At 53.6% G+C, this 15454-nt stretch overlaps 1 long non-coding RNA gene across 2 annotated transcripts in view; it reads left to right on the forward strand.

The window, feature by feature from the left end:
- The first annotated feature begins 370 nt into the window (after positions 1 to 370).
- Positions 371 to 15454, forward strand: part of LOC124090554 (uncharacterized) — a 123817-nt gene continuing 108733 nt past the window's right edge. For both annotated transcript variants that reach the window (XR_009226513.1, XR_009226514.1), the window contains exon 1: positions 371 to 650. This is a non-coding gene — a long non-coding RNA (uncharacterized LOC124090554). The remainder of the gene's footprint in view (positions 651 to 15454) is intronic.

Genomic DNA, 15454 nt, shown 5'->3' on the forward strand with positions numbered 1-15454 from the left:
GAATTAAATGAGAACAGCTTGCTGTACAGGAGTAAAGGAAAGGTGGCTGGACTTTTTTAAGAATAAAATGATTTCAATTGACAGGTATTTATGTAAAAGCTCGAGGATGTTTATCAATATCTTCATGCTTAATATTAATCTTAATTGGTTTAACTAATGAAAGAGAGACAGAAGCAGAAAACTTGGGATTATAATCCCTCTGTGAGAAACGATGAATTCTTGGCTGGCACGCTCTGCGGGGGTTGGCTGTGAACCCCTGAGGGCTAGAGCCCTGGCAGAGAGTAGAGTAGAGCGTGGGAATTGTGGTGTCGCCCGAGGATGTGTCTTGGAGAGACTTGAGGGCTATGGGTGTGGGGAACAGACAGTTAAATCTTCCCGTGTGAGCGAGTCATATCACGCAGCGCCCGTGCCAGGTCAGCAGTCTGGATGGAGCTCGGACGCGGCTGGCTGCGCCAGGCAGTGCCAAGCGCCCCACAGCCCTGTGAGGATTCCCACGTCCAGATTCCATTCTGCAGTCTGGACGATGCTTTGAAGGCTGCCTCGCTGGGAACCTGCACGCTACTCCGCTGCTTCCCAAACAAGCCATGCTGAAAGCACAGGACCCTCCTGGCTGAGCCGGCCGGCGCCGTGACAACGGGAGCCCTGCTCAGGTGAGGGGAGGCTTGGGGATTTGGAGGCTGCTTTTCTGGTCCTTGACTGCTGAGGGTATGAGGAGTCAGCCTGCTGAGGCTGAAGGCTGCGATCAGACAGACTGTTCACCCAGTGTCTCTCCCGTTTCCCTAATTCCTTGTTAAAAAGCCAGAGCTGGATTGATCATGCACTTGGGTCGTAAAGTCCCCTCTAAAATCAGGGAGATGGTCTCAGGGGGGACCAAGCCAATGCGGAAGTCTAGCCAGACTCGCCGCTGTGTCAGCAGCAGCCCGGAGTCTGATTAGCATGTCCCAGGGGTGATTTCTCTCCGAGCCTTCGGATCAGGATTGGGATGCGGGCCATGGAACGTGCGGGGGGGGGGCGGGGGGGATTGGAGTGCAGGTTCTAAAGCAGAGTCAGTCCTAGGGTCTCGAGGAAACCAGGTGGTGTTACTGAGTCTTACTGTGTCTTAGCGTCTGGGTTCTTCATTGAAAAAGATGGTCATGCATTTGCTGCGACGGGTTCCAGCTCCTGGGGTAGAATTACGCCCTGTTTACCGCTGTATGCCTTTCTTGGCACAGGGTCTGGAGGTGCCCTTCCTCTCACAGTCTTGTAAAACAGAAAAAGTGGCAACAAAATATAGATATAAACTTGAAAGTGCCACGAGATCTAGGTCTTGATCCTAGCAGAGCCGTGAGCCATTCGGAGCATCTGCACAGTGAGCAGAGCTGGGTTTGGACCGTGATGGCGGCATGGCTCCAGATGTGAGCAGCTCACAGCCTCATGGCAGGCACTGTGCAGATCCCAGCTCCCTGGCCTCAGCGGAGGGCCATGTGAGATCCTAGGGACAGGTCTGGGGGATGGTGAGGGCACAGGGAAGCCCTGCCACAATGGGGATATGATGCCTTGAAGCTAAACTGAGGTCAACCTCCAAGGTGTCTGGTGCACCTGGCGGCTCTGGCACTGGGAAGCCGGGAAAAGGGCAGAGCTCACCCCCTCAACACCCTGCAGGTCCCTCTGACTCTAACGGGATGTGGAGGCATATGGAATTGCATGTCTATCCATCAGATCTCACGCCTTTAGGTTCATGCCAGGCTCCCCCCGCTGACCTATGGGGTTGATCTTGTGGGGCTCTGTCTCCCAGCTCAGCCCCTATATTCCCTTCTGGCCTTATTCCAGAGACTGCTTCAGGCCTTAGTGACACACAATTGCTGTTTTTCTGCTTGCTGCCTGAGGTTTCTGATCTCCAGGTCTCTGTTTAAGCTGTATGTGTGCAACCTGTATGACCGGTGTTCAGTATTAAGGCTAAGCTTAGCTACAGATTCCTCCAGCTAGTGCAGGCATCTCTTCTTCCTGAAAGCACCCAGTGTTGTTTCTGCTGTGTAACATGGCACTGCCATTACCTGCATCCCCATGAGCTGGTGCTCCTTGGGACAGGGCTGATAGTTTTGCCATCCTGGTACACCAGGAGTCTAGCTCAATGCCTGGTACATAGGACAAGAACAACTGCAGGCAGATGGAGCATTCAAACCTCAGGAAGGTTAGGAGGCTTCCAACAGATTTTGTGGTTCTCTAAGGACTGAACCCTGTGGATAGTGAAAACCAGGGAATCCAATAGTAGCCCAGGGCCCGGATGACAGGATTGGTGTGTTGGAGAGGCTGCAGCTCAGAGGCGAGTGGGACTGGAATGCAGGTCCGGTTCTGGAGAAGACATTGCACGCACCTTGAAGGCACAAAAGTTGGCCTGCACTTGTCTGAGCAGCTGGAGGCTCAAAGCCAAGCTTCACTGAAGCTGAGATTGAACTCTAGGCAGACGGTGAAAGTCTAGCACTCAATGGAAACAGGTTGCTTCTTTAAAATGTTTATTCTAGCATTCTTTAGCACTTGGATGACAGTATGTCAACACCATCACTAGAATAATTCACACAAGGAGGATTTGTAAGGCTCTGATTTTGTCCAAGAGTCAGAATTTGAGGCCCTTGGTATAGAAAATGAGGTGCCAACGCCCTTCCCCTGGAGCCTGCTGATCCACTGCCCCCCCCCGCAGCACGATGGCAGGCTGTATGCACGAGCTGGAGTCTGTTGTGACAAGTGCGCTGGAACTGGCTCAGACGTAGAGGAAAGGGTGGCGGGTCGAGATCTGGGGAGAGGGCTCCAGTTGGACTGGGGTTCAAGAAAGTCAACAAAAGCTGGTGCTTGTTTGTGTTTCGATTTTCCTATTGTCCCAGGTCTGCTTTTTGATGCTGATGTCCTCACAGGACAACACACCCACGGGTGGCAAAGGTGTGACTTCTGGCACCTCCATTAGTAACCCAGGAGAGGAGAGGCCCTCTTTCCTCAGAGTCCTCTGGGTGGCCTCCCTTGGCTCCAGGACAGCCGTACATGGCAATGCAGTGTTCAGAGAGGCCAGGCTGCCCGCGCCCACCAAGAAGCCATGCAGATAAGCCCCAAGCCAGTGCGCCCCTGAGCTTTCCAGCACTGCGTGGCAGGCAGGAGGGAGCCTGGAGACTATGGGGCAGCATCTCAGAGCATTTTATAGCCTTATTAACCCGGGGAGGGGGCGGCGCTGTGAAAACCCTGCATCCTCCCTGACTGTACCTGGGAGAGTAAAGAAAAGGAGAAGATGAAAGCAAGCCATCGTAACCCCCCAAGTGAGCTCTGCTTCTAGTCACTGGACATCCCTCCCCAATAACTTCAACATTTGCTGCATAATTTGGAATGTATTTATATGGGAAAGGACTTACTTTGGCTATAATCCTTTTCCAGATTTTCCTCAACATATTTTTAATGGCCTTCTCCAGCATCCATCTAAATGTGTCTAAATTCTTTTGTCCATTTCCCTAGGACAAAATCCTTCCTTTTACAGGAGAGGAAACTGAGCTCTAAGTAGGGCCCATAATCCCCCAAGATTGGCAGCAGAGCACGATAAGGTCCCAGGCCCCTGGTTCTGGGGCACAGCTTCCTATTTACCTGAACTCCTTTCTTCACATGCCCACTAGAGATGCAAAGACCTTCGATTCAGCTTTCTCTCTGGTGCCTTCAAAACCTGGTGGAGAAGAGGCAGAGCCGCCTTGATGTGGAACCACTCCCCACCATACAGGCTGCTAGAGCTGCCCAGGGCGAGGTTCTGGGGGCTGATGCAGAAAGAGTGGCACCCAATCCATGCACATTTTGTAAAGGTGTAAAATATTCCTTTATCACCATGGATAAGGCCACAGGTTCTGCCTCTGCCCCCCTTGACATTCATCCAGCCAGCAGTGAGGACACACAGCGGGGAAATCGGGGCCGTGTTCTCAGGGTCTCAGGTCCTAGGCAAAGGCACCAGCGAAAACGAAAAATGGCAGGTGGGGACTGGAGAGCACTGATTTTGCACTGAGGGCCAGGAAAGGCTGCTCAGGAGCTGAGTGTTAGGCCGGACAGGGGATGAGAAGAGGTGTAGGGCGTGAGAACACCTCAAGCCCAAGAGAGTGAGAAGGCTGTGAGGTCCTCGTGGGGGGCTTGCAGCAAGAGCCAAAGGTAGGACAGTGTGGCAGGGGAAAGCCAGAGGTTGCTGTCCAGGCTGAGGCCAGGGAAGCAGGGCAGTAAGACCTTTGTGTTCTGTTAAAAGTGCTCTGGGAAAGTTTATCACATGTGGAAATTACAATAAGTCATCGAATAAACAAGCAAATAACCTGAAAGTGGAAGAGGCACTATTAAGGAAGGGAAGGGTCTCCAGGAGGCAGGTAGGGAGGGGGATGCTGTTGAAACATGGCGGACCCCCATGTGGAAGGGTCCCAGGGATGCCCACGCATTTGTGCAACTGATCTGAGCAAATACTTAACAATAGTAATACTGACAAAGACCCCTCAACTGGGCTGCAGCTCTGACTCCCGTTGGGAGAACCGCCTGGTTTTGCGGGGACAGTGGGTAAGGAGAGCAGAAGCTGCACCTAGGCAGTGGCCACAGCGCCCCACCCCGGGGTGGGAGCAGCAGCCGGAAGGGACGTATTTCAGAGTAGAGGCCACAGACTCCATGAGGCTGACCTGGGAGTGTCAGCGTTTATGGGGAAGGAGGAGAAGGAAGGAGAATCTGCCTGACACACGTGAAGGCAGCTTGTCTGCTTTCCCCCTGTTTTCTGTTGTTCAGAAGAAAACGTGGGCCAAGGTGAGAGGCTGACTCAGATAAGCGTACCCCCCCACTCCCAGTGTCTGCGGTGCCCAAGGTCCTGGGCCTCGCTTATCCTTCCAGTGGGGGGCAGGGAGCGCGACTTCTGCCACCTACAGGGGAGGCACAGGTCCCAGCTCCTGAGGGTTGGCCTGGAACTGCTGGGCACTTCCTGCTCGCTCCTCCAGGCCTTTGGTGGACTGACAGGACCAGCCACCCTGGGAGGCGGCCGTGGTGATGAAGTGTCTGCTGCCAAGTCACTAGGAAGCCAGGCCCGGCCGTCCTTCCCTCTGCAGAGCAGGCTTGGAGTATCCACTGATGAACCCCTGCACCTCGTCCTGCTGGGTCCTGCTCCATCTTTAGACCCACTTTGCTGGCTGCCTTCCCAGCAGTTAGTGACCTGAACCAGGAGGTTAAAAGCTGCAGGGGAAGGAGGTGAGGTTTCAGGACCAAGCGCTCCACCCTAGCTGAAGCCTCCTGGAAAGTCCTTGTGAACATCCTGCAAAACACTCCCCCCCCCCCCCCCCCCCGCGGGATTCCCCAGCTCTGGGCCCCAGGGATGGGCCTGCCTGGGAGAGGCCTCCACCTCTACGCCAGAAACAGAGGCCACTCCCCAGTCCTCTGCTCTGTCCAGCCGGGCCTCTCCCCTCCAGCCCTAACTCGGGGTTCAGCTCCTCCTTGATTTCCACGTCCCGCGAGCCTTGGTGTTGGCCCTTCTGCTTTCTTAGTGTTCACACCCCAGGGGTAAGGAAGTCCCTCCTAGGTTTTTGGAAAATGACATCACTGGGGGTGTGAGAGCAGAACAAACATCCACACCCACCATGCTTGCCCACGTGCATGTGTGCAAACTGAGCCGGGGCTAGAGTGGAGGCCACGCTCTGCTGCCGGCGTTTCCCAGGGTGGGAACAATTCTTTGTAAATACTTTAAAGGAAGTCACTCAAAGAGATAATGTGCACCTTGCAGAATTCTCCATCATAAAATACAAAAATTTAAAAAACTGATTAAAATTGGAATCCACAAAGGCAATGCTGATTTCAGCAGCAAGACTAAAATCAGGATAAGCAGAAAAATATTTCATAATTTAAAAAGAAGCTGAGTTCATACCCAGAGGTGCTAACTTTACCCTAACTTCAAGATGTTTTGGATGCACTCACCAGAATTTGTCCAAGATTAAAACAAAATGATGCCGGGCGCTGGGATTGGTACCTGTAATCCCAGCAGCTCAGGAGGCAGAGGCAAGAGGTCACAAGTTCAAAGCCAGCCTCGGCTCCAGCAACTTAGCAAGGCCCTAGGCAACAAGCAACTTAGCGAGACCCAGTTTCAAAATAAAAATTAATAAATACTGGAGATGTCGCTCAGAGGTGAAGTTCCCCTAGGTCCAACCTCTGGTTACCAAAGAAAGAAAGAAAGAAAATGAAACAAGTTTTCCATGTCTGGAACATTTGTCATAAAATCAAGATCAAAAATTACAAAATGATGTGGCAGTTAAAGCTTTGCTTACTTTAAATTTCATTTTAAGAAGGACAGTCATTAAACATGGAATCTTCATGTGCGGCAGTGGTTTTCATTCTTTAAATGGTTTTAATTTGATCTTTATTTTGTGCCCATGTCCTTTGTTTTTCATGATTTTATTGTCAGATGTGCACATTAAACACGTTATTTTCATTTACTATTGACATATATAATCTTGATATATTAGTTTATAATTAAAAATCACACATTTATTTTTTTATATACTTATAAAAAGAATCATTTTTAGTGTGACTGTGTCACAAAAATATGATTCATTGTTTATTGTTTTGGTTTGTTCTTAGTTAAAACGAGAATGAGAGGTCTTGACCAAGTGTCACCCAGGGAGGAGGCTAGTGCAGAACTGGGAACTGAGGGCTGCAGGAGGGAGATGAGCCATCACTAGGCTGCCCGGGGTGGACAGGTAGCGAGCACAGGTAGAGATGCTGTGGGCACTCTGTGTCCATGCTTAGGGCAGCTCCCTCGCCTGGGGTCCAGGAGACTCCTTCCTGACAACGCCGGGAACCAGGGCCTTGTGTTGGGAAGCCTGTGGGTCCATGAACCAGCAGGGCCAGCGTTTCAGGGTGGGGGTTGCAGAAAGAGCGGATTCTCGGGCCCCGTCCCCAGACCTGCATGATGAGCATGCACACTGAGGGGGAGACGCTCCCCCAGAGCCCTACTGTGCTTCTCCCTGGGTGAGGCAGAGCCAGGCAGAGCAGAGAGGGACTTCAGGGATCCAGGAAGTGGCTACTCAACTGGCAGGGAACATGGTGACCTGCTGTGGGTCCTCGAAATGGCAAGCATGATAGAACCACCCGTAGGATGTGATGCTGGCCTGTCTCAAAGATTGGATTGAACTGCTGTGAGACTCTGTCCCCAGATGATTCTGATGCACACCCACGTAGGACCCATGGGATGCCATAGGTCAGAGCACTCTTCTCCCCAGGAGAATAAGGGTGAGGATTTCAAGATGTCTGGTTGGCACAGTCCTCAGCTGCCAGGGCGAGGTTCCTTTGGTCATCCTGGCACCGTGTACGGGGTCACAGGACCCACAGACCCGTGGCATCTCTGGAGGAGCCCAGGCCATGGAATAGCTTCTGGAAGAGACCACACTAGACTCTATCAGTGGAGAGAATGTATCCAGACAGAGCCCTCAGCAATAGAAATGACCCCTCTGGAGGAACAGGGCCCATTCCTGGCAGCCACAGGAGGTCACTCCTAAGGGACGTCAGCAACCTTGCTTTGGAGCTCAGATTGTGGAAGCAAAGCCTGCAGAGTGGCACCCTGCAGTGACCTTGTCACCAAGGCAGACTGGACCCATGTGAACTTCCCCACTGTACACGACTGCAGGTGTGCAGAAGTGATGGGCCAGACCGGTCCCCGGGGATGTTGGTGCCATTGTCCCTGGCCCACGCCCCAGCTGCAAGTCACTGAAGCCCCTGGCCTGGCCATCCCCTGTCTTTCCAGCCTCCTTTATACCATTTCCTGCCTCAAGATTCACACATAGGCAGTTGTGTTCCCTCCCCAAGGTTGTTTTGGATGCCTGTCCCTCCGTGGCAGGCTCAGCCCTGCACATGCCTCTGTGGACCCTCCCTGGTCTTGACCCAGGCGTCCCAGTCCCACCGGCACGAGGCCAAGTGTGCTTCTCTGAGCCGTCTCTGGCCACCCCTCGCTCCTGTTCAGAGTGCTCCTTACCCTGCATTGCTCCAGAACCCAGCATTGTCCAGTCAAGGTGCTGAACCTTTGTGGAGGGCCTGGGAGCCTGCACGGGACTTCCCAGACATCTAGCTAGTCTAGCTACTGCACTGTGTGTGAGCATCCTCTGCTTCCTAGCACATCTGAACATAAATAACAAAAGGCGTGTGATATCACCATATTTGGGGTTTCTTCTGATGGTGTGGCATTGTGTGTCAGATGACCTGGTCTTAGCTTCTGGTTCTGCAATCCATAAGCTCTGGGCCTTGGGAAAGTCAGAAGGCACCTCTGGATCCTGTTTTCCTCATCTGTCCTAACATCCAGCTCCACTTCCACAAGGGACCTGAGGACTTGGTGCACGGAGGAACCCCTGAGGCCCTTGAACATGCAGCACAATCAGGGCTCCAGGGAAGGTGGGTGGTGCATTCCTTCCCTCTGGGAGCAGCCTGTCAACAGTGAGGTTGGATTAAACTCTAGTCCAGTATTGCTGCTGCCAGCTCCTCCCACATCCCCTTTTTGGGGGGGCGGGGGTAGTTGGTGCCGGGGATTGATCTCAGGGCACTCAACCACTGAGCCACATCCCCAGCCCTATTTTGTATTTTATTTAGAGACAGGGTCTCACTGAGTGGCTTAGCGCCTCGCTGTTGCTGAGGCTGGCTTTGAACTTGCAGTCCTCCTGCCCCAGCTTCCCTGGCCACTGGGATTATCGGAGTGTGCCAGCGAGCCCAGCCCACACCCCTTTCCTATGTTCTTGCTTTTGCTTATGTCCTCTTCACCAGAATAATCTCGAACTCCCAACAGGATCCTTCAGGCCTTGTCGGAGCAATGCTGCTCCCGAGCACCTGACTCAGGTCTCCTTGGAGCTCCATGGAGACTCTTCCAGCCTGTCTCGAACTCCCCTTGGCAGGTGCACGGCAGGAGGCAGCGGAGCCTGAGGGCAGCTCTGAGTGCAGGGACTCATATGTCCTTGCTGAATGTGCTCTGTCCCGTGGCCTCTCTCCGGAGCCAATTCCCTGCTCTCCTCCCTGTCCTTCTTGACTTCCTATTTTGCTGACAAAATGTGACAACAAAAAGAAGGGAGGAAGGCAGCACGTGGCCAGGAGCAGACTAGAGGAAATGAGCTCATCAGTGCAAACCGGGGTGTTTAAATAGCAGCTCCCAGTCAGCGGATTCTACGTCTGTGGCATGACCTAGAAGCTGGGACGAGCGTCCCACTCTTATCTTGGATGTGTGGACACTTTCAAGGTGCCCGTCAGTTTAGACAGGGTCTTTACCTTGACTCATTCTGGGCTCACAGTGGGCTCCTGGACGGTCAGGGGAAGTGGGCTGGGACTGTGGGCAGGAACGTAGCAGGGAGGGAGGTGGAGGCCAACATGGCTCGTGAACTCAGCCTCTGCTTCTTTGGGACAGTGCACACACTGGTGCAGAGACAGTGTGTCTCCGGTCTGGTTAGGGCCCTGAGGCACTGCAGGCCGGCTTCCGTGCTGTCTCAGGCCGTACACAATTTTCATAGTTTTATGGACAAACGTGATCTAATGACTAAAAACAGAACAGCTTGGCACTTGAGACAGTCAGGAAGTAGCGCGCCAACGCGGAATGCTATTTGCCCACAAAGCTGAACGTCTGCTTTTGAAGCACCTATGTCGTAATGCTGTACTGATTTTGTACAGAGATCCTTAACATTTATTATATAACTTTCTTTCTTCCTGAGAAAAGCAAACAATACAAGCTGTGACGTAGTGTATTTTCAGGATTCCACAGCAAGTTTTTCTATGGCTTTATGTGTTCTTGGTTACCTTTTTTTTTTTTTTTTTTGGAGTATTTGTGTTAGTTTTTGGCAGAGTGTTTTATCTTTATTTCCGCACGTCACTTGTCAGTTCTTGCTTTTTCTAAGCTTGGTGCATTTCTGTATAGCAGCCGTGTTCCTCCCTGCATTTGTGTTCCAACCTGGAGGGATCTAGGAACTGGAGGGTGCAGCTAGCTACAGAGGCGCGTGTGAGCCGAGGACAGCCTGGGGTCCGTGGACCTGCAGGGGGCGCCAGGGAGCACAGGGCGAGGCGCTGGAGGTTGATTATCGTGTGTCAGTTGTGCATCTCTTCACACATGCACACACAGGCGAGCCCCCCATGCACCCCTCTCCATTCCTCTTGACCTACCTCCAGGTCATGAGTTCAACTCCACACAGGGACGTGGCATTTGCAATAGGCAATTTCAGCTTCTACTTCACTGATGCAAAGACAATTTTCTTGCTTATTCTCTTATTTGGTGTCTTCTTGTTATTATTTTTTATTTCTATGGATTTTGTCCATTTTATGAGGTGTGATTGCTCAAAGCCTGGGCCAGCCCAGCTCTCCAGGTTTCTGGCTGCAGCACAAGCATCTACTCCATAAAGCGACGCAGGGTGTCCAGATTCCATTCGCTGTTCACATCTCCAATCAGTCAGCTAATATTTATCAAGCCCCTCTATGGCCAAGACATTATTCTGGTGTCTGCAGGGGGCCCAGGAAGAGAAAGGGGTTCCCAGCCCCTTCAGCTTGACCTGGGCCTGATTTCCCTGGCGTGCATACCATCTATGCTTTTCAATAAAATCTACAGACAGTTGGACAAACTCTGTAGGCACAATCAGCTTGGTTTCATTTAAACATGGCGAAAGTCACTCTCTACACGGGCATGGAGAGTAATAGCTATGTCACTTCCATCGTTGTATCGTATTTTAAGTATAAAATGTCCACTCTCTCCACCATCGATGCAAATGTGATGTCATGAGCAGCGGCTTTCGTCGCCACAGCTGGATGTGTTTTGTGTGTGCCTAGAGTTTGCTAAATGGACATTCTCACACCCTCTGGATAAGGCTCTGCCAAGCCCAGCCTGTGAGACACTTGTGTGTGTGTGTGCGCATTCCTGGGACCAGCTAAGGTGTGGGCTCCTGCAACTCTGGACCTGAACACAGAGAACCTGTCCCTTGGACACAGAGGTGAAAAGCCAAGCAGTCATGCAGGCCAGGCGCCTGGCACAGCTCCAATAGCTGATAGCCATGGGGCACAGCGAAGGGCCCAAATGTTGCAATCCTAGAATCTACGGAAACCAGAAATCCCAAATCGGTGCAGCATCTCCTGGTTTGCCAGGTGCGTGCCGTGTCTGTGGAAGCAGTGTGGCGTGAGGGCCGTGAGGAGGGGGTTCTGCTTGGCCCTGTCCACAGAAGACAAGCCTCTCCGACCGGAAAGCCCAGTTCCCAAGACAGAAAACTATTTTCTCAGGTTGGCTTTGAGAAGGAAACAATAAATGAGCACAATCAGTGTGAACCCAAATCTTTGAGGAGTGTGTCTCCGGTTTTCCCCAGGCCTCCCCACTCTGCTGCCTGTTGTCTGAGGCTAGGCCCTGATCCCACGCATCTGCTTCCCACCTGCTCCCCCTGGGCATTTGGGTCTTGAACCATGTGTCTTTCTGCTCGGGTCTGGAGTCGTCGTAGCTGGAGCTCTAAAGGAGCTACAGAAGGCCTTGGCAATTCTTGGGAAGGTGGAGTGCTTGGGCCCAGCCTGGCTGGTGTGTGGTGAGGCTTCTTCCTGCCCAAACTTTAGAGTTCTGGCTTATAACGCAGAGTTCATTGTGCCTTGGAAACCAAACACACAGAGCCTCCATCTTGGCGCCTGACACCAACAGGGGCTCCTTCTGGGGCTCCTTATTGCGGTGGCTTGGGTTTTATGATGACACCCCATCAGCAGAACATGTAGGGGGACACAGCCAGCAGCCTTGGCACACCAAATGCAGACGTGCTTACACACAAACCTCAGGCTCGGCAGAGTGTTTCCTATGTACAAATACAATAGAGGTGGAATTCTAAAGCCCCAATTAAGTGGAAAGGGTCTCTTTGGCGGTAACAATAGACGAGAGCCAAGCAACAAAAAAAAAGCTACTTAGTTTGGCAACCTTTGTTAAGAAGAATCCTTTAAAAAAGCCCCCCTCGGCACCTCCTGAATGGGGCCGGACCAGCCTGCTCCTCTGCAGTCACACAGGGTTAATTGAATACTTGGGATGGGGGTGGGTCCCCCTTTTGTGGCAGTAACTGGTCACAAAACAAAAACCAATTGCTAGGTCCTGAAGGGGTTTCTCGCTCACATTCTGCACTAAAATAAACCCCACAATTCTTCTTCCTCCTCGGCCAGGAGGGGGTGAGGATAAAGTTAAATCTTTGGAACACACAGAGTTTGCTGGAAAAGGTGAAATTTCCACTCCACGTTGCAAACTGAATGCAGACTCCTGGTGTTCTCTGCTGCCCTTTGTCCATGCTGAGGTGGGCGGGTGCCCTGGGGCTCCTGCAGCAGTGCTGGGCTGGGGATGGGAACCTGTCACACCGAAACCACTGCCCACCCCATGTGCTCCCATCCCCCAGCAGAGGGCTGCAAGGTAATTAGACCCTGGGGCAGGAGATTTGGGGGAAATACTACACTCGAGACTCTCTCGGGCCCTAGCTCCTGCCCCTTGCTGAGGGACCTTTCCTGGTCACGCATGGCTTCCCAGGTAAACAAGCTTGGAAAGGTGACAGGTGGGAATGAAGTCCACGCCTAAGTCTTGTAGTGAATCACTTTGCTTAATCAGCCACCATAAATTTACAACAATGGAAAACATGGGTCCCTCCCTCTCAGGATACCTTCTCACACACGATATTTTCTTGGATGTCAAGAGGTGTGTGTGTGTGTGTGTGTGTGTGTGTGTGTGATATTGCTTGTTCATTTTACAGTAGAGCAGCGGGCATGGTGAGGGCTGGAGTCCATCCTGGCCATGCCTGGTCATGCTCTGTGCTCCCAGGCAAGTCGCTGAGCTTCCCGTGGCCTCGGCTTCCTTTCCCCGGGGACTTGGTCTGAGTATTAAATGAAGTCATGGTAACAGGCACTTTTTGAACTCGGGATGAGCAGAGTACTGTGCCATTCGCGTGCCGTTATTGGGATACTCAGAGCCCTTTTACGTGGGGACGCTTCCGTGGTTCGCAATGTGCGGACAGTGGCACTGTGCGAGTGGGCAGCTGGCCCAGGAGTGCAGACTTGGTGAGCCATGCAGACTCCTGCGGCTTCGGGGCTGGTGCATTTAGCAAGGTGTCTGTGCCAGAGCATGTGCTCAGTGGTCTGCAGGTGGGAGGGTCCCTGTGGTCACCCAACTTGAGCACCCTTTGGCTTTCCTCAGTCTGCGTCTGGTTGAAGTGTGCCTGTGAACACTGTGCCATCACCCATCGAATCACTGAATCTACAGTCAGTTAATAAACGCTGTTTCTGAAACACTCGTGCACAGGTGCTGTGGGTTCGGGAAGAAAGAGGCCAGCATGTCACAAAAACCTTCCCAGCCATACAGCCGGGGGCCGTGCAAGGCACTCTGCAAGAGGCAGTGCCTGTTTGGGGCCACAGTTTGGCCTGTCGTGCTGGAGTCGGTTCCTCCAGGGGCGTGGGCACCACTGCCCTGGAGACTCCACGCTGTCTTTCCCTCACTCCAGCCACCCAGATTCTGATTCTCCAGCAGAGAATCCGACAGCCTCCAGGCTTCTCTCCAGCTTCTCTCGGCCACACACCTCAGGACTCCAGGAGGAGCTCAAGACGGGTGGCTGAATCTGCCCCTTCCCTCAGCCAACCCCGAAATGACTTTTGGTTTCATAAATCGAGTGGTATCGTCCAGGGATGATCCTGAGAACATCAGATGATCACTGAATGGCCAGATCCAGGTGCGTTGCACACACCTCCTCGACGTGGCTTCTCCATAGAGGTCACCTCCTGGAAGGCCATGTCCGCCTCTCCTGGCCTCTCCCAAGAGCTCTACCCTCGTGGAATCTGAGGCTCAGTGGGGGTTTCTAACGCATGGTCCACCATCCTTCCACCTCAGCACCCCATGTCCTGGGGCCCAGGCTCCTCCATCAGGGGTGGCCAGCTCCTGGGGAAGAGGACAGCCCTCAGGTTGGCCTCGGCACATGATCACATCCTAGTCTCACTTGAGTCCTGGGGCGAGGCGGGCATCCTGAGAGCCTCAGGTTCTCTGCTCAGGAAGGGGGCAGAAGTCCTGAGTCAACCCCGGCAACATCCCTGACAAGGCCCCTTGGGGTGGGCACCAGGTCCCCTTCTTCCTGCGCTCACCCTGCTCACGGGGTGGGGCTTGGCAAGGACGCTTCATGCTGTGAGTTCCACTGACCACTCCGGGACCTCCTCCCCTATCTGCTGGGGAACTGGCTGCCATGGTGTGGGGGGCTGAGGGCCTCAGCCCGAGCAGCTGCAGCTCTCCACGAGGCCACTCTTGCCTTGACACCAGCACTGGACAGTGGCTGCCCCCTCGCTGCAGGGCACGAGAGGGGCACCCTGTTCCGTGGACAGGCGTCTGCTTACTCTGGCAGCCAGTGCCAGGACAGCCCCCACAGCCCCGGGGTCATGTCACCGCTGCACCATCTGTTCTTCTCCACGAAGGGCCTGCTCGCCAGGGCCGGAGCCGGGACAGCAAGGGGCGCTGGCCTCACGGCCCCAGCTGAGGAGGTGACTGGGCACAGGCTGCACTCTCAGTGATGCTGAGTCCTGGAGAGAGTGGGGCCCTCAGGGCCTGGGGAGCAGTCACCAGGGCCTCAGCAGGCCTGTAGGCTAGGGAGAAGGCCAAAGATGGCGCGCCAGGGACTCCAGGCAGGCCAGGCGTGAGGGCAAGAGCAGCCTGACCTGCACCCCCTGTGCCCTCCTCGGCTGCAGTGACACCTGCAGGGAGGGCTGTGCCTATTCACCTTTGTGCTCAAGCTAAGATGACCCAATGTCATCCAGGAGAGGTCTTCCCAGAGAGGTGTGAATACATGGAGGCTGCGCTCATCAGCCCACTGTGATCAAAACAAGGACCAGACAACATCAAGCACCCTCTGGTATGAACACTCACCCTGAGCCTCGAAGACACCGTGCCTTTGTGTTGAGAGAACCACGCCAAGCACTGCCCTGCCCCGGGGCCTTGGCTGCTGCTCCTCCCTCCCTGGGAAATGCTCCCTCCCTGGCCTCCCTGGGTCTCTGCCTCCTCTCACTCTATGGGCGACTCCTGTTGCCCAGTTCTTGAAAGTCCTGCTCCTGCCGCCTTCCGCACACGGGATCCTTGGATTCCTCACCAGAGCTCTTTACCTGACGGGAAGCGTGCCTTGCTCCCTTTCCTCCTTTCGGATGGTAAGAGGCTCTAGGGCAGGGCCGCGTGTCTGTTTTATGTACTGCTCCCGCTCGGGTGCCTAGAGCATCATGTGGCCCAAGAGGAGCAGAGAATAAAATAAAGACCCAGAAAGTCAATAAGTGAACAAAAGCCCAAGCAGGGAGCGTTCTCCTTGACAAGGACACCGTGTGGCCTCGGGCTTCTGGTCCTTAGGGACCTGCCCCTTCCTCTGGGTTGGGACTGATGACCCCAGGTGACATTGATGTACAGGGAGGTGGGGTGTGGGCCAGCAGGTGACGCCAGGGAAATGAGGGTCCACGGTCTCGTGGATAAGGC

Source organism: Marmota monax, unplaced genomic scaffold (genome assembly GCF_021218885.2).
Source record: "Marmota monax isolate L192 unplaced genomic scaffold, Marmota_monax_Labrador192_F-V1.1 WCK01_AAM20220418_F8-fsc00010, whole genome shotgun sequence".
In the NCBI taxonomy this organism is placed as follows: Eukaryota; Metazoa; Chordata; class Mammalia; order Rodentia; family Sciuridae; genus Marmota; species Marmota monax.